The sequence below is a fragment of the Cyanistes caeruleus genome, chromosome 3 (genome assembly GCF_971803275.1).
Source record: "Cyanistes caeruleus chromosome 3, bCyaCae1.hap1.1, whole genome shotgun sequence".
NCBI lineage: Eukaryota > Metazoa > Chordata > Aves > Passeriformes > Paridae > Cyanistes > Cyanistes caeruleus.
The window spans coordinates 46,509-70,487 of NC_141703.1; the positions used below are offsets into that span (position 1 = coordinate 46,509).

A 23,979-nucleotide genomic window follows, 5' to 3' on the forward strand; every position below is an offset into this window, starting at 1 on the left:
TTTGGTACAAATTTCAGTACTTTTATAAAGTTTTTATCCATCATTATTACTGACCTTAGCATAACAGCTATAGTAATCTGTTCTCTTTTACTGTGAAAGTTATGTAGTAGGGACAGTATTGGAGTTATTTTTGGATAAGAAAATAAACTTAGGGACAAGAAAGGCATTAAAACCTCCAAAAAGCTCAGAGACTAGAACAACATAAAGGCCTCCACCCTGAGAGACATGAACTTAAGTAACACCATTACAAAGTCCTTTATCCCAGCACACAGTAAGCACCAATACAATATAATCAGCATGGGTTTTCCTTACTCTTCTGAACCCCACATTCGGCAGCAAATAATAAAATGCTTAGGAAGCTAAGACACAACTCAAAGCACTGCAGGATAACTTCACAGATGCAGACATCTTGTGTTGATCTAGGAAAAGCCTCTAGATTCCAAAGTAAAACCTATGTCACAAATTTCAAATTACAGGGGCCTGGGACTTGGCCTTTTACACCTACAGCCAGGCTGGGCAGCAGGGCAGAGCAGCTCCGGGGCAACTACACCCAGACACCCGTGACACACCAGACAACAGACGAGGGGACACAATGGGGAGACAAAACTCTGGGCCACAAGGACGGCCGCAAGGACTGAGAGAATGCGGAACGAGATGAGCCGGGTGAGAATGAAGGCGAGCTGATGAAGCTCACAGAACCCGGGAGGAAGAAGATGCTGATGGAACAATTAACTCCAGGAACTGCCAAGACAGATGCTCAAGAACCTGAGGGCCGCAGTCCCCTACCTATCTTTGCGTTTCTTCAAGTCCTAAGCCGCAACAATGGATCCTCGCGGCGCACGGCTGTTGACACAGCTCGGAAGAAGACATCTACAAGACATCCGATCGGATGTTTTTCAAAAGAGACGCGATTCCAAGGCCTCTGAGAGCAGCCGAGCCAAGGAGCCCAGAGATCGCAGATGCTATAAGTGACGCTGGGGTTTCTGGTAAGCCCCCAGAAGGGATAAGGGAAGGCACATACAACACAGGAGGCACAAAAGACACAGAAGGCACGATGGACGAGTGACACGCCACGCCCCGAGGCTGCTCTGTCCTGCACACCTCAGCACTGTGAACAAAAGTGAGGCTCTCCCACCGTGCGGCCTAAGGGGCCACAGCCTGGACCTCCCCGTCCCCAAAGCTGACTCAAATATCCCAGGTCACAAGTCCCGACCCGGCACCCCACTTTCATCCCCTCTGCGGGTCGTAGCCTTCGACTCAGCTCTCGGATGCCCGCTGGGGAGGATCCACACGGAGAGCCAAGGAAGGCCACCTGGCTATCCGGGAAGTTCCTGCCATCGCCAGGCTGTCGTCTCTCCGTCAGCTACAAAAAATAAAACAGAAAATCAGCAGCTGATCTTTGCAGGGCGTCGGCCAAAACCCGACAATTCCGCTACTCACGGTCTCCTGCGAACGGCCGTGTCCTGAGGCCGCACAATACGGCCACGCCGGGACCAGGCAGCGTCGTCGCAGGGCACGCCTGAGTTAAGAGAAGAAAAAGTGATGAGGCATTGCTGAGACTTGAACAGGCCCTCGCTCCTCCCCCCGACATCCCCAACTCACGGGAAGCCCTCGGCCCCTTCCTGAAGGCCAGCCACAAGGCCCCTTTACGTGGAAAAGGCTCCGTCACGCGGTCCCTGTGACGCTTCCGCAGGGCTCACGGGAGCGGCGAAGCAGGCGTGCCGGCCGGCTGGCGACGGGGTCTCGACGAAACGCGACTGGACCGCCTAAAGCACGCAAACAAGAAGGGACGCTTGGCGTTGCACCAGAAACTGAGAGCCCAGCGATAACAACAACCTCCCTCCACCGGTCAACGCTCACCTTGCCCGCTTCACCTTGACTGCTGCTAGATGGCTCTATTTCCTAAAAATAAAGACAAAGAGGAGACCTGTAACACAGGGACCGGTTCCAGTTGCCCTGCAAAGACAAACACTGACTTACCTTCTCGGGGGAACCCCCTTACCCTGGATGGGGCGCTCTGCCACTGATTTCATCCATCCGCATCTGAAAGAGAGCTGAGACAAAAGTCAAAGTGCTGCAGGGTAACTTCACAGCTCCAGACATCTTGGTTGATCGAGGAATATGTTCTAGACCCCAACTACACCCTACATCACAAAGTTCAAATTACAGGGGCCTGGGACTTGGCCTTGTACACCTACAGCCAGGCTGGGCAGCAGGGCAGAGCAGCTCCGGGACAACTACACCCAGACACCCGTGACACACCAGACAACAGACGAGGGGACACAATGGGGAGACAAAACTCTGGGCCACAAGGACGGCCGCAAGGACTGAGAGAATGCGGAACGAGATGAGCCGGGTGAGAATGAAGGCGAGCTGATGAAGCTCACAGAACCCGGGAGGAAGAAGATGCTGATGGAACAATTAACTCCAGGAACTGCCAAGACAGATGCTCAAGAACCTGAGGGCCGCAGTCCCCTACCTATCCTTGCGTTTCTTCAAGTCCTAAGCCGCAACAATGGATCCTCGCGGCGCACGGCTGTTGACACAGCTCGGAAGAAGACGTCTACAAGACATCCGATCGGATGTTTTTCAAAAGAGACGCGATTCCAAGGCCTCTGAGAGCAGCCGAGCCGAGGAGCCCAGAGATTGGAGATGTTAAGAACGGCGTCAGGGTTTCTGGTAAGCCCCCAGAAGGGATAAGGGAAGGCACATACAACACGAGAGGCACAAAAGACACAGAAGGCACAACGGACAAGTGAAACGACGCACCCCGAGGCTGCTCTGTCCTGCACACCTCAGCACTGTGAACAAAAGTGAGGCTCTCCCACCGTGCAGCCTAAGGGGCCACAGCCTGGACCTCCCCGTCCCCAAAGCTGACTCAAATATCCCGGGTCACGAGTCCCGACGAGTCCCAACTTTCATCCACTCTGCGGATCTCAGTCATCGACTATGCTCTCGAATGCCCGGTGGGAAGGATCCATGTGGAGCGCCAAGGAAGGCCGCCTCGCCATCCAGAAAGTTCCTGCCATCTCCAGGATATCATCTCCAGGTCAGCTACAAAAAATAAAACAGAAAATCAGCAGCTGATCTGTGCAGGGCGTCGGCCAAAACCCGACAATTCCGCTACTCACGGTCTCCTATGAATGGCTGTGTCCTGAGGCCACATGCTACGGACATGCCGGGTGCCGGACGCCATCAGCACAGGGCACGCCTGAGTTAAGAGAAGAAAAAGTGATGCGGCGTTGCTGAGACTTGAACAGGCCCTCGCTCCTCCCCCCGACATCCCCAACTCACGGGAAGCCCTCGGCCCCTTCCTGAAGGCCAGCCACAAGGCCCCTTTACGTGGAAAAGGCTCCGTCACGCGGTCCCTGTGACGCTTCCGCAGGGCTCACGGGAGCGGTGAAGCAGGCGTGCCGGCCGGCTGGCGACGGGGTCTCGACGAAACGCGACTGGACCGCCTAAAGCACGCAAACAAGGAGGGACGCTTGGCGTTGCACCAGAAACTGAGAGCCCAGCGATAACAACAGCCTCCCTCCACCGGTCAACGCTCACCTTGCCCGCTTCACCTTGACTGCTGCTAGATGGCTCTATTTCCTAAAAATAAAGACAAAGAGGAGACCTGTAACACAGGGACCGGTTCCAGTTGCCCTGCAAAGACAAACACTGACTTACCTTCTCGGGGGAACCCCCTTACCCTGGATGGGGCGCTCTGCCACTGATTTCATCCATCCGCATCTGAAAGAGAGCTGAGACAAAAGTCAAAGTGCTGCAGGGTAACTTCACAGCTCCAGACATCTTGTGTTGATCGAGGAATATGTTCTAGACCCCAACTACACCCTACATCACAAAGTTCAAATTACAGGGGCCTGGGACTTGGCCTTGTACACCTACAGCCAGGCTGGGCAGCAGGGCAGAGCAGCTCCGGGACAACTACACCCAGACACCCGTGACACACCAGACACCCGACGAGGGGACACAATGGGGAAACAAAACTCTGGGCCACAAGGACGGCCGCAAGGACTGAGAGAATGCGGAACGAGATGAGCCGGGTGAGAATGAAGGTGAGCTGATGAAGCTCACAGAACCCGGGAGGAAGAAGATGCTGATGGAATGGCAAACTCCAGGAACCGCCAAGACGGAGGCCCAAGAATCTTATGGCCGCAGTCCCCTACCTATCTTTGCGTTTCTTCAAGTCCTAAGCCGCAACAATGGATCCTCGCGGCGCACGGCTGTTGACACAGCTCGGAACAAGAGGTCTAAAAGACATCCGATCGGATGCTTTTCAAAAGAGACGCGATTCCAAGGCCTCTGAGAGCAGCCGAGCCGAGGAGCCCAGAGATTGGAGATGCTATAAGTGATGCTGGGGTTTCTGGTAAGCCCCCAGAAGAGATAGGGCAAGGCACGTACAACACAAGAGGCACAAAAGACACAGAAGGCACGACGGACAAGTGACACGCCACGCCCCGAGGCTACTCTGTCCTGCACACCTCAGCACTGTGAACAAAAGTGAGGCTCTCCCACCGTGTGGCCTAAGGGGCCACAGCCTGGACCTCCCCGTCCCCAAAGCTGACTCAAAAATCCCAGGTCACGAGCCCCGACCCGGCACCCCGCTTTCATCCCCCCTCTGCGGGTGGTAGCCTTCGACTCAGCTCTCGGATGCTTGGTGGGGTGGATCCACATGGGGCGTGAAGGAAGGCCTCCTCGCCATCTGGGAAGCTCCTGCCATTGCCAGGATGTCGTCTCCTGGTCAGCTACAACCAAGAAGACCAAATATCAATGCAGGATCTTAGTGGCACATCTGTGAAAACCCAGCACTTACCTTCTCTAGAGAATGCCCAGGTTCATGGGCTGCACACTTCACCCCACAGGGAGGCAGAGGCTTGCTTCACAGCAGTATTGGCTGACAGCCAAATGACCACCACCTCAAGGAGGGGAGGAAGACTCTCCAGTCAGTGAGGGCCAGGGAGCCCAGGGTACCCCAAGGATAGAAACCCCAGCTTATACGACAGCAGTAGGCCCGAGCACTCACTATCGCTTCCTGGCTGGCCCTAGCACCAGGGGTACTGCCTGCACCTCTCGGGGGTTCTGGCACTCTGCTGCTTTCGGGTTCCTGCCTGCAGCTGTCTCAAGGAAACGGGAGCGCTGTTAGGGCTGCTGTTTAGGGTTTGAATAGTCCTGTACTCTACCTTATATCCCAACCTATACCCCTTTTATTTTCTCTGTTTGTCTCCAGCCCTCGAGCCCTTGACCTCTGAAGCCCTCCCTCAGCCTCTCCGTGTCACTGCCAAGCTGCCCCGCTGAACCCTACAAACTTACAACCCTACGCTTGCAACCGGGGATGCTCCTTATCCATAGGCCCCAAGAGATGTCCCTTAGCCCGGACCAGGCAATCCACAGTTGCTCCCTACCCTACCTAAGTTTGGCCCTGAGACAGGGCAGAGGCTGACAGAGCCGAACTCTTTGCGGAGGCCAGGCACGAAGCCTTACCAACCGCCGCCTCGAGGAGGGGTGGGAGCAATCCCTGGCTGCGGAGGGACAGAGAGCCCAGGGTGGGGCGGGGCGGGAAACCCCCTGTTTCCCCAACCCTGCGGATCGTCCCCCCACTATCTCTTCCTGGCTGGCCCTAGCACCAGGGAACTGCCTGCACCTCTCGTGGGTTCTGGCACTCTGCTGCTTTAGGGTTCCTGCCTGCAGCTGTCTCAAGGAAACGGGAGCGCTGTGAGGGCTGCTGTTTAGGGTTTGGGGTGGGGTACACCTGAACTCCACCTTACCTATACCCCTTCTTTTCACTGTTCACTCAGCCTTTTTATTTTTGGAATTCTTGTGACAGATTGAGGGCACCAGGGAGGGACTGTCAAGATTAAATCAAAAGGGGAAAGGTCACCCCTGCAACTCCACACTGGCTCAGCTGTTCAGGTGCTGCTTCCTGGCAAAAAGCTTTGTCCATCACCACCTCCTTTAAGCAGTGCTCCACGTCCAGTTGCATCCACGTGCTCCCCCAGACCCTATGAGATGCTCTCACCGTCACTCCATCAGATGCCACTGGGAGCCCACCAGAAACTCCTCTCCTTCAGCAGTTCCATGCCAAAGTTGATTTGCCACTCGTATTTGGCCCTGTAATAACAGCAAAATCATTGCCCTCTGTCAGGCACATGTTGTTAGACACAGGTTTTTCCATAGCCATCTTTTCAAGAACGAAGTGCCATCCCTGCTTGATTGCTAAATCAACAGTAAATTCTGGAAAACCTAAATGAGAAAAAGAATCTAAAAGACTGACGAGTTAATATGGGAATCTTTATGTGATTAAACTAGTATGTTTTGAAATAAAGTAAATTCTTCCGGGTGTACTGCAAAAATCCAATTCCTAAAAAAAAAAACAAAAACAAAAAAACAAACAGCATCAAATTCCCACCCATATGATCAATAGAACCAGCCAAGGGAAAAAAATCTTAACCTAGAAAAAATCCAAACCACCTCAAAAAGATTCAACACTGAAACACAATGCATCCTAACACTTCAACTAACAATACTAAAATAAATTTTAAAAACAAGTATTCCCTCTATCCACACCACCAATACCACATAAAACAAATAAAGCAGTCTCATCACAGCACCCCCAAATCAAAAACCTAAATTGCACTAAAATCTTTAAAATAATCACAAATTAACCCCAAAATAAAGTTTAATCTCACTAACAAAAAAAAACCCAAAACAGGTAACAAACAAAAGCCACGCCATACAACCACCAGCAAAAACAGATGCTATGCTCTTTCACTAACAGTTCTTATCACATCAGCAAAGTTAAACATAAATAAAAAGCAACCCTATTGAACTCCACACATCACACTGAAAGGAATGATGAGCTTGTCTTTACAAACAAGCTGTGGGTCAGTTGATAAGATGTAGCTATCAGTGACAGACGACAGAAACAATGGGATGAATTCCAGTAGAAGATCAAAGAGGCACTGAAAGAACACTATGAGTTCCATAAAAGTTAAGAAGGGATTATGCATTGGGGGTGGAGGGGGAAAAGGTACCCCAGGTGTCAGGCGTTCCGGGCAGTCTGTACCTGTCAAGTACCTCAGCCTATGGGGAAAGGGAGAAGGGACAAGCGGCCGGGAATTAGGATAAAAAAGGAGGCTGTGCCCTCCAAAAATTTGAGAAACCCCAGGGGAATGCCCCATGGCCTCTCCCTTTATTTGAATAAAGTAAAAGGACTCCTCTGTCTCCTTTTTGGATATAAACCTCTGGTGTTCGTGGAGTAATTTTCCTGACAACACCAACTATTAAAAAAAAAAATCAAACCAAGTCACTGAACTCAAAGCCATTCAACTAACCCTAGACATCAGTAAAAAAACCCCAAAGCTCTACATTTATAGTAATACCTGAATAATTACCAAGACTCTATAAAAAATTTTAATAACTAATTAAAAACAAAAAACCAACCTAAACTACAACAAGTTAAAAAACACCACCCCCAAAAATATACCTATAAAAAGCCACCATATAAATGCCTGTGTCCCCAGAAATGAAGCTAATAAGAAACACCACAACAGAAAGGAATCCAAACTTATCATCAACACCTAAACTAAAAAACACAACATTAAATAAATAGAACATATACATTATTATACACCAACTACAAACCAAAAAAAAGATACAATCAATTACTAAAAATCACCTTAAAACCACTCAAAAAACTGCCAAAAATTAAAAACTGCATCTAACAAAAGCCACCTAATTAACACCCAAAACTCAGCTAACCAAACAAACCCTACCCAATCTGAACCCGTACATACAATAAACAAAACCAAATAATACATATCAAAATCTATTTTAATTGGTTCTACCTAAAATACAAACCAACCCATTCATAAAAATCATCTTTATTCAAAAACCAAATTTCACGTAGTGAACACAAAAAAATGAAACAACACACTATGTGCCACCACAAAAACTAATATTGAATAAAAACCACATAAATAACTCTGCTTACTCGATATTACTACCACTATTTATATTTACCTGTATCTCTATAAAAGTATATCTAAAAGTAAAAAATAATTTGACCATTAAGCCAAAGATATACAATAAAAATCAAGATGTCCTAAAATTACATTATATTATATCCCCACCATCTGCTTTATGCTTAAGCAAATTCTGTAACTTCAAAACTAACAAAGAAAAAAAAAACTTTTAACGTACAATCTGTATACAATACTAATGCAGTCTACCCCAAATTCTCTCTCAGCTCTATTGTTTAACCGAGACAACAAAAAATCCATTTTGTACTTTTTTGAAAATAACTTCTCATAGAGAGGAATGACGGGTTTGTCTTTACAAACAAGCTGTGGGTCTGCTGATAAGATGCAGCTATCAGTGAGAGACAACAGAAACAATGGGATGGATTCCACTAAAAGATCAAAGAGGCACTGAAAGAGTATCATGAATTCCACAAAAGCTAAGAATTAAGAAGGGATTATGCGTGGTGGGGGGAAAGGTACCTCAGGTGTCAGGCATTCCGGGAAGCCTGTACCTCTCAAGTACCTCAGCCTATGGGGAAAGGGAGAAGGGACAAGCAGCCGGCCCTCCGAAAATTTGAGAAACCCCAGGGGAATGCCCCATGGCCTCTCCCTTTATTCAAATAAAGTAAAAGGACTCCTCTGTCTCCTTTTTGGACATAAACCTCTGGTGTTTGTGGATTAATTTTCCTGACATCATTGATTAGTGAATACAAAATAATTGCCAAAACCATAGTAACTTCTTCTAAAACTGTTCAACTTTACTCCAATCCCAAAACCCAAGCTACCACCAAAACACCCCACGGCTCAAAAAGACCCACGCCACATCCCAAACACACGTGAAAAAAACACAAAACCTTCTAAACCTCCTGATCTCTACTCCACAACAAATAAACTATCTAATGTTATTCATTCTTCTTCCTACGCCCTACTTATTAAAATAAACATTTTTTTCACTTTTCCTCAAAAAAAAATTTCCTTTAAAATCTATTAAAAAACTAACTGAAACCTGATTTCTATCAAGAAACACATTCATTTTAAAACATTTCCTCCCAATTGATCTCAGACCTTTCCAAGGTTTGGATCCTGTTCCAGTGCACCTGAACCAAATCAACCTGCTCTGGCTCTGGAAACATCAACACCAAACCCAGAGCACGAAGCCCCTCGCTGTCCCTACCCTGCTGTCCCCCGGCCCTGCTCTCTCGCATCCTACGCTGCAGAGCGCTGGGAGCCAGGTTCAGCCCCGAGAATTGTCACATCCATTCCCTCGGACATTCCAGCTTCCACGGGGATATTGCGGGGACCCCCTGCATTCCATTCCCCAGTACAGCACCAAGACAAAGTTCTCACTCGGCCCGCGTCTCCAGAAAATCGCGTGCAAGGCTTAAATAAACCCCGAGGCTTGAGAAATACAGTCTGCCCGAAAAGCCCAGCTCTGCATCCAGGGGAAATGAACATCACAAACAGATTCACGCACCCCAGATGCACGGGACGCTGCCAGCTCGGACCTGCAGTTAACTCGGCAATGGAAAAACCTGAGCTCGAAGCCCTCCTGCAAGGGTACAAAAGGTATTGGACACAGTTTCTAGAAGGCACCACATCGTTATTTAAAGGCACAGCTCGGCTAAAGAGCAATATCGACAAAGCCCCGAGACAAAAAGCCCGGCAGGTCGGGCTTTTCCCCCTCCCCTCCTCCCAGCGGCTTTTGCCAGCGCACTCGGAAGCTGACAAGCCACAAGTGTTCCCCAGTGGCCCCCGCCGGGACTCGCTCCCGGGCTGGCGCCGCTCCAGGTGCGGGGGGACCGGGGGAGCCACGCGAGCCCCGGCAGCGGCGGCACTCGGCACCCGGGGGCGGCCCCACGCTCCCGGCCGGAAAGCGGCTCCTCCGGCGGGCGGGGGCAGCTCCGGCCCCGGGAGAGCCCGGCCCGCCCAGCGGCACCGGGACCGGCCCGAAGGGGCCCCAGCGGTGCCCGAGCCCCGCGCCCGGAGCGGACAGAGCAGCCGGGACAGACACAGCTCCGCGCCGCGGCTCCCGCCTGCCCGCCCGGCCTCAGCACGGCTCTGTCACTCCTCGGGGGCTGCCCAGCCGCCAAATTCCCCAGGGAATGCCAGAAGCGCTGCCGTGCAGGGCTGTAAGGGGTCAGAATCGCTCTCAAAAGCAGCGCCACGGCTCCATGTGACCCCTGCTGGAAAAGCCGGTGTTTCTGTCAATTGAACCCCGGAAACTGAGGCAACGGGGGGGGGGGGGGGGGGGGGGGTGTTCGTGCCTTTTTAAACCAACACGATAGCAAATAAATGAGTGCTCCCCCCCTTCAATTTAATCCCCTAAAAGTAAAAAGTTGTTTTTCCCTTGATTGAAATCTCTCAAATGATAGGAAAAGGGGAACACTCAATCAGACCCTTAAAAAGTAGTGACTATAAGGCTTCCTTCTCAATTTAAACCTCAGGATGATGGAAAGTGGGGGGTTCCCCTCAAGTCAAACCCATAAAATAGCAACAATATTTCCCCCCTTCCATTTAAAATGGAACATGGGGATTCACTGTTCACTGATACCCCTAACACCCTGGAAAAGGCAGGTTTTCCTCCAATCAGCACCCTTTAAATCATAGGTGTGTTGTGAATTCATGTTGTAAATATTGGCTTTCCACAATTATTCTGATAAATATATTATATGCTTTCACTATATTCTTTTCTCTCTTAGCAAGTTATAGGCTTAGATAGGAATTCTGAATGGTAAGGATATGTCTCATCTGGAGAAGGCAAGATAACTCCAACAGGCAAGACAATGGGAGGATCAAGCTGTGGAAAACAGGCTGTTATCAGCAGCAGGAAATGGAGAGCAAACTGTTACCAAAAAGCCGGTACCAGGACGTTGGCAAGGGGGAAAGATATGAAGCCCATCTGCTCTCTGAGGAAGTATAAGGGGCCTGGACTCTTATCAACAAGTGACCATCTGCAGCAGAAAGGAAACCAAAAACTCCGAAATAATGCTGACCAGCTAGACCAGCAAAAATTATGCTGACCAACAGAAAATAAAATTGAAAAAAAATATGATCCAAGAAGGTGGAACCAGGGAGGGGACATGCTTGAATATGCATTAACCTCTCGCAGCAAGGATGGGATAAAAAGGACACTCCTGAGATACCAGGTGTGCTCTTGGCAGCGCGCCAAGGCACCCGGCCGTATCTCTTTGCTTTACTTTATGTCTCTTATTGTCTTTATTAAACATTTTTAAAATTTTACAGGAGTGAACTTCATTTTTCACAGGTGGACTCCCCCCCAGTGTAAAAATAGATAATAACAGGAGTTTCTTCCCTCAATTTATGCCCCCCTTTTGTCCTCATAATACCCATTTCTTCCGGGGGGAATTGGGGAGCAAACGGCAAAATGAAATCAAAAGGGAAAATCCCTTTTGCAAATCCCTGCGAACCCGCACAGGCTTACTTGGCTCAGATGCTGCTTTAAACAATGCTCCATGTCCAGGTGTATCCAGCTGTTCTCCCAGATCCTATGAGACACTCCCAGTATTATTCCATGAAATACCCCCCAGGAGCTCACCAAAAATCCCTCTGCTCCAACTGCTCCACACTCCATGCTCAAGCGAAGTGATAGAAACCCTCCCCCTAAAATAGCCCCGGGCAGGACCCACCCATTCTTTACCATAACTGCTCACACCTGGGGCTGCTCTGAGAGCTCATCAACCTCACAGTTCAGTTTGTGCTGTTGCCATCCTACGGGTGAGGGGAGGGGCAGAAGGGACTTGTCGCTCATTCCCTGGACAGGACATTGTCTGCACCTGACACACTGGGGCACCAGGCTTTCCTTGCTATGGATCAGGACACTTCTCCTCCTGGTGCCCAAGGCTGAAAATGGAATTCCACCTCCACAAGTCCATGTGTTTGAGTTTCACAATTCCCAATGTAATTCCCCATGGATCATAAGCCATCACCTCTAATTTTTCCTCTAGAATCACTGCTGATTTGCCTTTCTGTGGAAGTGCTTGACGCATGGATGCAGAGTTCAGGGGCTTGTTTATGGCTTATCCTGACGAGCACAAATGAAATCCAAACACCCAGAATTACAGGGAAATATGGATAAAGTTTATAAATACTCCTCTTCCCTGCAAATCCCTGGCAACCTCCCATTGACCTTTTACTCTTAACCTCTGAATTTTGACCTTTGACTCTTGACTTTAGCTCTCTGAAGTTTGATTCCCTGATAATTGACCTTGAACCACATAACCTTGGAAAATTAACCCATAACATTGCACCTGGGACCCTTTACTCTTGATCTTTGAACACTGACCATTCACATGTGACCCTTGAAGTTTGAATCCCTGACTTTCCAATTTAACCATTGACCCCTGACCTTTTGCACTTGACCTCAGCCCTTTGACCCTGCCCCAACATCAATATTACTGACCTACAGTGATTTCAGCATATGAATGCTACCACAGTTATCTCACCCAGCCGTGTCAATACCACTATCAGTCTCTATCCCAGCCCCAGTGATTATAGCTCCAGCCCTAGTGATCCCTTCCCTGCCCCAGTGATTTCAGCTCTTGGCCCACGAGCTTTATTTCACTGCAAGCTCTCTTCTTCCAGCTCCACATCCACTTCCTTTTCCCTCCGCTCTGCTAGGTGAAGCTGCTCCAGGTTGAGACAAAGGATTTTTGTTCTTGGTTCCAGCTCTGAGGTTTCACCTTAAGGCCGAGAAATGCCACTCCAACCCCATCCCAACCCCAAAGCAATCTTTACTGTATTTACAGCCTGCCCCGTTGTGTACCATTCTATGCTTGCTTCCCACATGTACAGTCACTATCCCCTCAGAACAGTGTTTGCAGCAGTCCCCATCCCAGCCCCAGTGACTTCAGCTTCAGTCCCACAAGCTTTATTTGACTGCCAGCTCTTGTGCTATCCTTCTGCCTCCTCATCTTCCCAGCAGTGCCACATCATGCTGCTTTCTGGCTCTCCAGGCAGGATCTCTGTTTTAGCTCTAGCTCTCTGTGGTTTGAGCTTAGCTCTTGAACCCACATTCCAGCCCCAACCTGACCATCCTTACTGGAGGAACAGCTCTGCAAGGCCCTATCCCCGCCCTTACACTGATTTCAGCTCCAGCCACGCAGTTCGCATCCCAGCTCCATATTCCTTATCCCAGCCCCACAACAGTTTTACCCTAAACCCTACCATGTTTCTGTCTGCTCCAGCTCTGCTTCCTGAGTTCCTGCTCCTCAGCTTCCCACTTCTGGTGGCTGAAAGTTGCTCCCGCTTCTCACTGCAACCCAGGGCTGTTGATCAGGCCACAAGTCAGTTATTACTATCACTTCAATGTCTCTAGATACTGTCCTACCCACCCTAATGGGAGCCCAACTTTGGGGACACTTGAGGCCTCTAGCCCAACAGGTACCTTCCCCCTCCCCCTGGGTCTCAGCCCAGCACTTGCCCAAAGGCCCCCCCTCACCCCCCCCAGGCATTACCAGGGGCTGGGAATAGCCATTGGGCCCCTGCTCCCCCATCCCAAAAGGTGCCCTTGGGCCCTCCCAGCCCCCAGACCCTCAGACTCTCCTTGGTACCAGCAGACAGGGGCTGCTAATCCCCCAGGCACCTCCTGCAGGCCCTGAGCTGCAGCTCCATCCCCTTCCCCCATGGCATTTATCCAGCTCCAGCCTCAGTATTTCCATTGCCCCACATTGGTTTAGGCATGATTCAAGTGCCAAGGTCTTTATTCCACACTCTGGGGCTTTATGTCTCCACTGGTCCCACAATGGGTGTTTCAGCCCCAGCCCCACAATCTCTACTGAATTAACATCAGCTATCCAGCAAAAAAGCCCCTAAAGTAATTAATTTTAAGAATTAATTAATAAATAACATTTAATTAATAATTAAATCATAAATAATAATGAACTAGTAAATAATCAATATTTTACTAATTAATAATTTATATTTATTTAATATTTAATTAATAATCAATAAATAATAACTAATAAATATTAGCTAACTAATAAATAATAAATATTTAATTAAATAATTATTAATAAATATTTATTATTTAATAGTATTAAATAATTAGTAAATAACAAACTAATAAATAATAAATATTGAATTAAATAATGATTAACAAATAGTATTTAATAATAGTAGATAATATTTAATCATTATTTATTAATACTTAGTTAAACTAATACATATAAGGATAACAATATATCTTGTTAAAAGTAATTATAATTAATAATAATTTTATTATTTTAATAAAACAAGCAAAACAAAGCAACGTAATAAAGAAAATCGTTATTATTTTAAATAAAATCAAACTAAAATAATAAAAACTAAAAAACCCAGCTTTATTCTCGATATTTTAAACATTATCTTCGATCCAGAAACTACAAAACAGATCCTCTCTGTCCCGCAGAAACAACAGCTCATCTCCCTGTGCCACTCCAGACCCCGCACCCGCCTCCGGCCGCCCGAAAAGCCCAGGACGTGGCAGAAAGAATTGGCCACGACCAGCCCCGCCGCCCCAGGACACCGCCGGCCCCCAGATGCTGGCCCCAGCAGACGCGGGCATGGCACCCGACCTCACCGGCGCTCCCCGGATCAGCGAGCGCAGGGCTCCCGTCCTGGCGCACCGGCGCTCCCTGGATCGCGCCCGCGCACCTCCCGCTACCGCCCGCCTCTCCACCGCTCGCCGCCGAACTAAGGCCCGCACCCCTCCAGCTCACACTATTTATAGCCCACACCGGCCAGCCCAGCCAATCACAGCCCGAGGCAGCGCCGGGCCCGCCAATCCCAGCCCGCCCGTTCCCGCCGCGCTCGTCTCCGCGACCCCCCGCTGTCCCCTCAGGCCTCGCTCCCGCGATCCCGCCCGCTCCCCCCCTTCTCCCCGTTTCTTTGGGCGAAGTTACGGCCGGGACCTGAACGGGGAGCCCCCGCCCACCCTTCCCGGGACCCAGCAGCACCTCTCGGGGCTGCGGCAGCTCGGCTCTGCCGGCTCCCAAAGCGACAGCGGCCGGAGCGGCACCCCAGCAAAACGGGGGAGCGGGAACGGGCCACGACTCAGCAGGCTGAGCTTGGCGAGACCGCTCCTGGATTCAAAGGGCGGCAGTGATTGGCCACCTAGAACCCTGACCTAGAACATGACCTAGAACCCTGACCTAGAACCATAACCTAGAACCCTGACCTAGAACCCTGACCTAGAACCATAATCTAGAACCCTGACCTAGAACATGACCTAGAACCCTGACCTAGAACCATAACCTAGAACCATAATCTAGAACCCTGACCTAGAACCATAATCTAGAACCCTGACCTAGAACCATAATCTAGAACCATGACCTAGAACCATAATCTAGAACCGTGACCTAGAACCGTGACCTAGAACCATAATCTAGAACCCTGACCTAGAACCCTGACCTAGAACCCTGACCTAGAACCATAACCTAGACCCCTGACCTAGAACCATAATCTAGAACCATGACCTAGAACCCTGACCTAGAACTATGACCTAGAACCCTGACCTAGAACCCTGACCTAGAACCATAATCTAGAACCCTGACCTAGAACCCTGACCTAGAACCCTGACCTAGAACCATAATCTAGAACCCTGACCAAGAACATGTTCTGTACATCTGTAGTGGTGCTGAGTTTTCCTTTGGTTAAGGAGACCTTAACCACATTCACTGTGGGGAAAGCTGATGGACTCCTGACTGCAGGGCTGGGGTGATGGTGCTGCCTTCTGCATGCCTTTCCTTTGTGGACACAAACCAGTGCAAAAGCAAGGTCCTGAAGCAACCGGGATCCTCCTGAGAGGGCCACTCCGTTCCAGCAGCAGTGCTGAACACACTCCCCCTCCTCTCCCAGCCCTGGCCAGCGCTACAGCAGGCAGAGGAGGGAGCTGCCTGGGGAAAATGGAATCTTGGCCCTGCTCCACCAGGTACCAACCTCTTCCTCTGCTAGACAATGTGCCTTCACACAAAAGACGAGTCCCCAAAGGATGGGCCTTGCAGGCTCTTGCCTTGGAGTGGGAGCAGCTCCACCCTGCTGTTATTCTGCTGACTGTGTGAGTGTGCTGCCTCTCCCTGATGAATTAATCTTGATCTGCGGTGTCATAAAATACGCTCTTCTGATTTTATTATATTCATCTAAGGTTGTATTTCTTCTTAGCTTTAGATTTCTCGTTAACGTGAGATGAAAGCGGAAATATCTGCTCTGTGTTTTCAAGATGCAGACGGTCCCTGTACAGCTCAGTTTGGGTGTGTGGTTTGCCTCATCTTCTCACAAAAACATGTTGAAAGGGCAGGAATAGTGAATGAGTTATAATAAGCAAACTACTCCATGCTGTGAGAGTAAATTAAAAACTTGCAGTATCTTTGTCTAAATTGCAAACTAACCAGCGAATCTTGTACTTTGGAGACTTGAATTAAGGGCTTTATTCCTCCTGTTATTTAAAATCTGATGATGATTCTGATTTCTCTGCTTTTTCATGTCTGTGAGGAACCAATAAGGCTACCGAGTCACAGACTGAGAAGTAGCTGTAATGATTCAAATGACCTAAGCCTAAGGAGAGAGTACTGAAGTGTTCAAAAGAGAACCCAAACCTTTCCAGCTGATGAGCTCGGAGGAAATATTAGCTGATCATTCCATTGTGGCTCGTTTATTTAAATCAGATCCTGGTGTCTTCTGTAGTGTGGCCAGCACTTGTCAGCAGCCATTTAGTGTGATATATTGGTGTCAAACTTCTTGTCAGGATGTTGGTTGACAGCAGCAGTAAAAACTGTTGAACGCAGCAAAGAGATTTAAAAATGCTCAAGTGTTTTTTAAAATGCTTGTCAGGTACCTTTCTGTGGCTGTGTCACACCTAATGGGCTGTAAAGATGTCACTATAAATCAGTGCTGAAAATGGGACTGGGTACTAAATGCAGGGGTATAAGGAAGGGCAGAGAGAAGAGATCCTTGGAAGGCATTTTGGAAAACTGCTGTGAGGCCAGGAGGCCTTCGGTTCATCCCCAGTGATGCCACGGTTGGCTTAGTCCTGCCCAGCAGCGACAATCCAAGTGTTACATGGACAGTTTTTCTCCCAGCTTCTCTGCCCCAGGAGGCCCACTCCCAACAGGAGGAGATGAAAAGAAGCCTGGACTTCTTTTTGAGAAGGAAATTTTAGGAGGCTCTGTGCCAGCTAAATCCCTGGCTCAGCTGAGGGTTCACGGGGCAGCCTGCCTTGGATCAGAACCAGCCAAAACCGAGTCTTCATGCCTAAATATGTCCTGCTTCCTGTAGTTTTTCCCTGCCTTGCTCTTTCTGCTGCACATTTCCTCCCTGTTGTTCATTTTCCAGGGACAAGAATTAGTTCCTTCAGCCAGGCAGACTTGGCCTCTGGCAGCATCCAGTACGTCCACACCAGTGAGGAGGAAAAGCACACGGATGCCTTCACCTTTTCTGTGTCTGATGGGACAAACGAGGTCAGTCCCAGCCTGACTTTTGCCTGAGTGGGCAGATGTGGCTGTTCCTCCTTCTCCTGCTGTGGGATTTCCCACATCGCTCAGGTCAGGGAGGGAGGAAGGCCTGTGCAGGGAACAGGGAGCCACCTGCCCTGTGGGCTCACCAAGAGCTGGGTGCCTGGTTTTCAGCTGCTTGCCAACTGTTGCTGGAGCTCGGCTTTGATCCAGTGCACTGACAGCGTAGTGACGACAGCCAGCCCCTGGAGAAATGCCTTTTTCCTGCTTCCTGAAAGAGAAGAAGTCTAGCTGCACATAGAGGGAGAGGGGCAAAACTGAGTGAGAGAGGGAGGGAAAGTGGATGTCCGTAAATATCACAGAAAGAGGGAGAATTAATGAGTGGGGAGGGATAAAGAAGTGATCTGGGCTTAGCAGCTCAGACAAGGCTGAAATGAAGAGACCCAAACTGGGGATCGCTGTGCTCTTGCGATGAAGTCACACTCTTGGAAGGCTGAATTCGGCAAGGGAAGCTTTTCTTCCTGTCCGAGGTGAGCCAGACATTTGACATCACCATAAACCCCGTGGATGACTCCTTGCCCATCGTGCAAATCTTTGGGATGACAGTTCAGGAAGGGGTGAGAAAAACCATCACGGAGTTTGAGCTCAAAGCGACAGATGCTGACACAGAGGTAAGGCAGGACCACCCCCAGCCTCCTTGCTCCCCTCTTGTGCTGCACATCTGGGCTTGTGTTTAAAGACTTAACGCTGAATTTATGCTCAGCATGGATGGAAATGGCACTTCCTCTTCTTCCTGGGTCTGGCCAGAGGCTGAGCTGTCTAACACTGGCTCTATCTCACTGCTGTTTCCCCTGCAGCAAGAGATCTGGCTGCCTGAGCCAAAATCCTGCCCCCAAGGTTTTTGCCCTGGCAGAAGTGGCAAGGGACACGCTGCCCAGAATGGCTGCAGGACTGGGGGCTGCTCTTGTGTTCGTGGAGCAGGCACAGGGGTGGGTGGGAGCTGTCTCAGACCAGCTGAAGCAGGAATTCAGTAGGATGTGCCTTGTTTTATAGGGAGACACCTACAAAACAAAATCCCTTGGGAGAGGGACAAGGACAGGGCGGGGCTTAGGGGGAACCAGGAATGTTCTGTGCTAACCCTTGTGTTGGGAACACCAACGCAGGGGAGCGGCCTGGCCAGAATCCCTGTCCGGGCCTCCTGAGCTGGAAGGGCAGTGTCCTGAGGTCGTGTCCCCAGCTTTGCCCCTCCATGTCCGGGCACAGGTGGAGTCCCTGACGTTCGGGGTGGTGCAGCCGCCCCGGCACGGGCTTATGGAACGCAGCGGCCATGGGCAGCGTCCTCTGCAGGCCACCACCTTCACCATGGATGACTTCACATCTACCAGAAGCGCGGCAGCTACAGGCACCGCGGCGGCAGCGCGCTCAGGGACCGCTTCACCCTCACCGTCTCCGACGGCACCAGCCCCCTCTTCGTGGTGCAGGAGGGAGGGAAGAAGGTCAGGCAGGAGAAGGGATGGGAGAGGGCCTTGGGAGCTCACAGGGATCTGCCTCCTCTCGGGGCAGGGGGGGACTGAGATGCTGACTGAATGTTCTCAGTCACGTCTTTGCTTCTTCCCCTCCCTGCAAACTCTGCCCTTGGTGCCAGCAGAGCCGAAGGGAGCCGAGCTGGTGACGTGGTGGCTGAGGCTCTGACTTGCACAGTAACCCCCGTGTCTCTGAACTGTTGTCAGGTGTGGCCCACATCATGTTTAAGGTGGAGATCGTGTCCAACGAAGACCGGGAGTGGCACGAGTCCTTTTCTCTGGTGCTGGGCCCAGATGATCCTGTGGAAGCAGGACCTAGGGACCTGCTGATTCAAGGCTGAAGTGAACCTTTAAGAAATGAGGAACAGGTTGAGTATGGAATTATCAGAGCGCAGCACAACTCGCTGCCTGTTGAGGAGGGTGAAACAGAGAAACCTTATGAATGTGATTGTTTGGCAGAACATTCTGAAAAAAGAAGGCTAGAATCGAAGTAGAAATGAAAGCCTGCTTTGAGTCATAAGATACAGAGTACTGGTTACTATATGACCAGAGAACAATAGCCAAGCCAGCTAAAGGAAAATCCCTGCTGATAAAACAATGCCCTTCTGCTGACAGAAAGCCCAAAGGCCAAGAAGCAAGGAAAGAACTTGTAAAGCTTGTAGAGCCTCAAATGCAACACTGTATGTAAAGTCTTTAGTGGGTGTATCTCATAGTGATTGGATACTGGGAATTAGAATATTCACTGTAGAAAAAGATACATTGGATTGTGACAAGAACTTTGCTCTCTTAGCTTTTCACTCTTAAACCTCTCTCTCTTAACCTCTCTCGTACCTCTTAACCTCTCTCGTACCTCTTGGCTCTTCTCTCTTACCCCTTTACTCCTCTCTCAGCTCCCCTCTCCCCCTCTCTTACCTCTTCCACTCTTTCCCTCTCTTACTCTTACCCTCTTGGTTTTTCCCCTCTTACCCCTCTCTTGTCTCCCCCCTCTCCTAAGCCTCCCTGGTTTCCCCCGCTCTCCCTCTGTTGCTCTTACTCCCTCCCTCCCCTTTTCCAACCTCTCCTCCCCTGCTCTCCCTGCTCTCCCCCCTCCCCTGGACCACGTGGATGCCGAGGCTGGTGGTGGACAGAGGTGTCCCCTCTCTTTACCCTTATAATAAATTGCTTATACCTGAACAGCTTGACCCTGGAGAAGTCTCTCACCGCAAGCGAGCATTTTACACAGCAATATCTAATCAATGATTTCTAAACATTTATCCAAGCTTAAACAGCTTATTCCTAATTATCACCACCTTTAGAACCAGCGCTCACCTGCCCCTGCAATACACAGGCACAGGGAGGGAGCTGCAGTTATTTACACAACAGAACAAGTAACATACCAAATTAAACACCCAGCACTATACCTCACTTTTGGAAACAAAACCTGGGCACACACTTTAGTGTGCAAAAGCCCTGTAAGAATAAAACCTGCTCTAAATATCTTAGGCATCAAGCCACAGACACGCCTATGAAATTCAGTGCAGCAGTGACAAAAAAAAGGAATTATTTCCTTAACCTGTGAATAATCCCCTCTAAGATTCTGTGATGCAGTTGCCGCTGCACACAGCCACAAGCGGCCATTTTATTAACAGGCAAAAGAACAAAGGCAATCCCAATTTCTCCCTTTTTGTCTGCAAAGAAACAGAGAAGGGAGAGATGCTTCTCAGAGGAGCATGGTAAAAAGACACATGGTGTAGAATATGGAACAGCTGATGGTTCAGCATCTCTTCTACTGCAAGATCTAGAGGATATCTGATGATACCTTGGAGGCAGGAGTCACAAAAGCTGCCGGAGAGGGAATAGAAAAGAGCTCAACGCTATCTGCTCTTACATTTTAGCACTGTGACCTTTACCTTAACTTACAGTTAAGTGTTTCTAACAGTGTAAATCCCTTTTGTTTTGATTTTAACAGAGTGCAAGAATTCAGTGATGAAGTAACAGTGGCATACAGCCTTTCATTTCCCCTGGTCCTCTCACCCAGCAATGAGGTCTCACAACAACAATACAACAATGAATAGTTATAGAAGGTAACTCACTGTGCTGAAGAGTTCTTCAGAAGGATGGAAGCCACAATTGAGGCAGATCCTTGGACAGACAAGCCAGAGGTGTTTAGGCCTTGTGTTTCCTCATTACCCCAGAACCAGCCCCTAAAGGGGAACACAAAGTTCACAGGCTTGTATTTGGAATTAACGCCATATAAAGAACAAAACATCCTAAAAAAGCTACATATCATACAAATAAACCAGCTACCTTCTTTATGCCGCTTTTCTGTGGAGCCACAACTTCACAGAAGTAGATCTTGTTCTATCAATACAATGTTTTATTATTGATGGGCTTGTTGAAATCAGAGTGAACTCCAAGCACCCAGATATTCACAGAAGACAAACATCTCTCTGAATACAACTGAAAAGGCCAGAAGGGCTGCTCCATTTTACCCCTGATAGCCACGTTTGTCTCTAGAGTACATCAGATGATCAATGCACGGCCTTGAATCTATTTTTTTTCCCCCCTGTGTTCCTCCTTTCCATCCTTCTGCGTAGCCTTGTAGCAGATAAATCTGTTCAATAAAGGGCCCAGCTGACTGTGAGCAGAAGGCAAAGCAGAGGATTTGTCAGCATGAAAACCCACACTGCAAAGATGAACGAGCATCAGGGGCAGTTAAAAATCTGCTAGAAATTAGTGCTAATGTCACACTACCCTCTCTTCCCTGTTTTCCATATCCAAAAGGAAAGGAAGTTGTGCATGAGCCAGAAAAGCTAAAAGGGTCGGGCAATGTGCTCACCTGCCATCCCACACAGCTGGGTGTGACTTAATGCACCAAACACAATGGAATTGTAGACAGCTGGGCAATAGACACCACGAAGCACACAGGTTTTCAGTGCTGTCAGCAGCTGCAAGGGGAGGATTGCCTCCGAGAAACATATCAAAACAATGAAAATTTAAAAAAAACAAATTAACATCTATTTCCACCACACATGTTTAAATTTATATACTATATTCATTTATATATGACAAGCAATATATAAAGTATCAAAATATATTATTTTAACATGTATACGTATGTTATTATATATTAAATATATTATATACATTTTAATGATATATATTTATTATATATATAATACATATATTAAATAAATATAAATAATATATATTAAATATAAATCTGTTTGTATATATTGGCATTACTTATATATCTTTACTTTTCTGGTTGCACGTATGTCTATATCTTTATATATTTAATATACATTTCTATGTTTTTATTTTTGTTGTATTTATTTAAAAGCCCCGAAGCTAACCTAATAAAAACCAAACAGTCCCTTTATCTTAAACGGTATTTAAAAATATTTTAATATATAATTTTTATCATATTTATATACCTTGTTGATATACATAACACATAACATATCCTAAAAGATATCATATTACCATCTATACGTACAGAAATCATATTATAGATTATAAATCAATATATATGTATATATTGCTATTACTTATTTTTACACCTACATATATATATATATGTCTATATATATATATTTCTCTATACCTTTATATATTCATTCTTTAAATATTTTATTTATTTGTATTTTTCTTATTTATTTAAAAGCCCTGCCTCTAACTAAATAAAAACCAAGCAGCCCCTTTATCTTCAATATTTTTTAATATCTATTGTGATCATCTTTATACTTACAGGTATATACTCGGTTGCTAACCTGCCCCCGCCCCACCCGCCGCTCTCACTGTTCCGGCACACAGAGCAGCCGCCTCCTCGGGCTGCTTCGGTCCCAGGGCCGGGGAGCGACCGTTCGGTCCCGATGCCATTGGGGTTTCCGCCATTTCCCCGGGCCGTGGGGGAGAGAACGGAGCGAGAGGAGCGGCAGCAACGTACGGGTCGTCACGAGTGCCAGAAGCCCCAGAACACGGCCGCGGCAAGGACCCCGGCAGAGAGAGGCGTCTTCACCGCTGCCTGTCGGTGCCCGACCGGCTCGCGCCTGGCCCGGGCACTGCCGAGCGCACAGCCCGTGTCCGCACGGCCAGAAAAGCCATGGAAAATTGCACCGGAGCGGCGTCGGCGCCGGGGTGTTTGTCAGGCAGTCGAAAGCATGCACCCACTGCCCAGGGTCCTTCCATTTTCCCGCCTTTTTGGCCGCCATCCTTGGAAGGTCAAGCCAGCCACGACCGGGCAGCCATCCTGTGTGTGTCATGACATCACTTCCGCCCTTCCTCGCCACCATCTTTGTTGTGGCTGAAGCCACTTCCGGCTGAGCGGCCAGCTTTGTTATGGCACAATTAAGGCCCCCGCTGCTCTCAGCACGTCTAACTTGTGTGAACGAAAAACCTGCCGACGCCGACCGATTCCGAGCACTCCGCCCGATTTTCCGCCGCCTTTCCCGGGGCGAGGATGATGGCAGCGGGGCTCAGTGGCTCCGTAGCTGGGTGGCGGCCCCGCCTGCGGCGGCAGGCATTGGAGTCAACGCCTCTGCTGGGGTCCTCCCGGCCGGCTCCTGCGGGGTGGGGTCCCGACGCAGCTCCGCTCAGTTCGGCTCTTTCCAGCCCGCTTCGGCTCGGTTCGGGCCCGCACGCTTCGGCTGGGCTCGGCCCCGCCCGGTCCCACCTGGCTAGGAGCACAGCTGCAGTACCGCTCTGTGCCCACAAGGCAACAGCACTGCCGCACAGCTCAGCCTGGGGTGGGCGGGGGGGCGCCCCAGCACGTGCAGAGAAGGGAGGCAAGAAACCACGTGTGCAACCCCCTTCCAAAAACTCCTCTCCAAGGAACTCCCCCAAAAACCCCCGCATCGAAACTTAGCAAGCCCTGCCGCTAACCAAATAAAAAACAAAATACCCCCTCATTTAATTGTATTTAATATTTATTTCTATCATATTGATCTATATTTATACACATAGACATAATGCATAATCAATATAAAAATTAAAATATAAATAATG

At 48.9% G+C, this 23,979-nt stretch overlaps 2 long non-coding RNA genes across 3 annotated transcripts; one reads left to right on the forward strand and one right to left on the reverse strand.

Annotated features, from left to right (window-relative positions):
- On the reverse strand, positions 1-23,708 carry LOC147653851 (uncharacterized). 2 transcript variants are annotated; one of them, XR_015284006.1, is made up of 14 exons: positions 22,724-23,708; positions 21,812-21,938; positions 21,066-21,176; positions 13,209-13,309; positions 6,023-6,114; positions 3,673-3,735; positions 3,553-3,594; positions 3,295-3,458; positions 3,132-3,211; positions 1,981-3,054; positions 1,861-1,902; positions 1,603-1,766; positions 1,441-1,519; positions 1-1,363 (listed from the first exon to the last, which is right to left on the reverse strand). It is a non-coding gene; the product is annotated as an uncharacterized LOC147653851 (long non-coding RNA). The 2 variants fall into 2 exon arrangements; XR_015284007.1 differs by lacking the exon at positions 13,209-13,309 and having other exon boundaries at positions 1,861-3,054; positions 3,553-4,751.
- On the forward strand, positions 15,581-21,066 carry LOC147653852 (uncharacterized). Its single transcript, XR_015284008.1, has 3 exons — positions 15,581-17,476; positions 18,001-18,966; positions 19,201-21,066. It is a non-coding gene; the product is annotated as an uncharacterized LOC147653852 (long non-coding RNA).
- Positions 23,709-23,979: the final 271 nt, after the last annotated feature.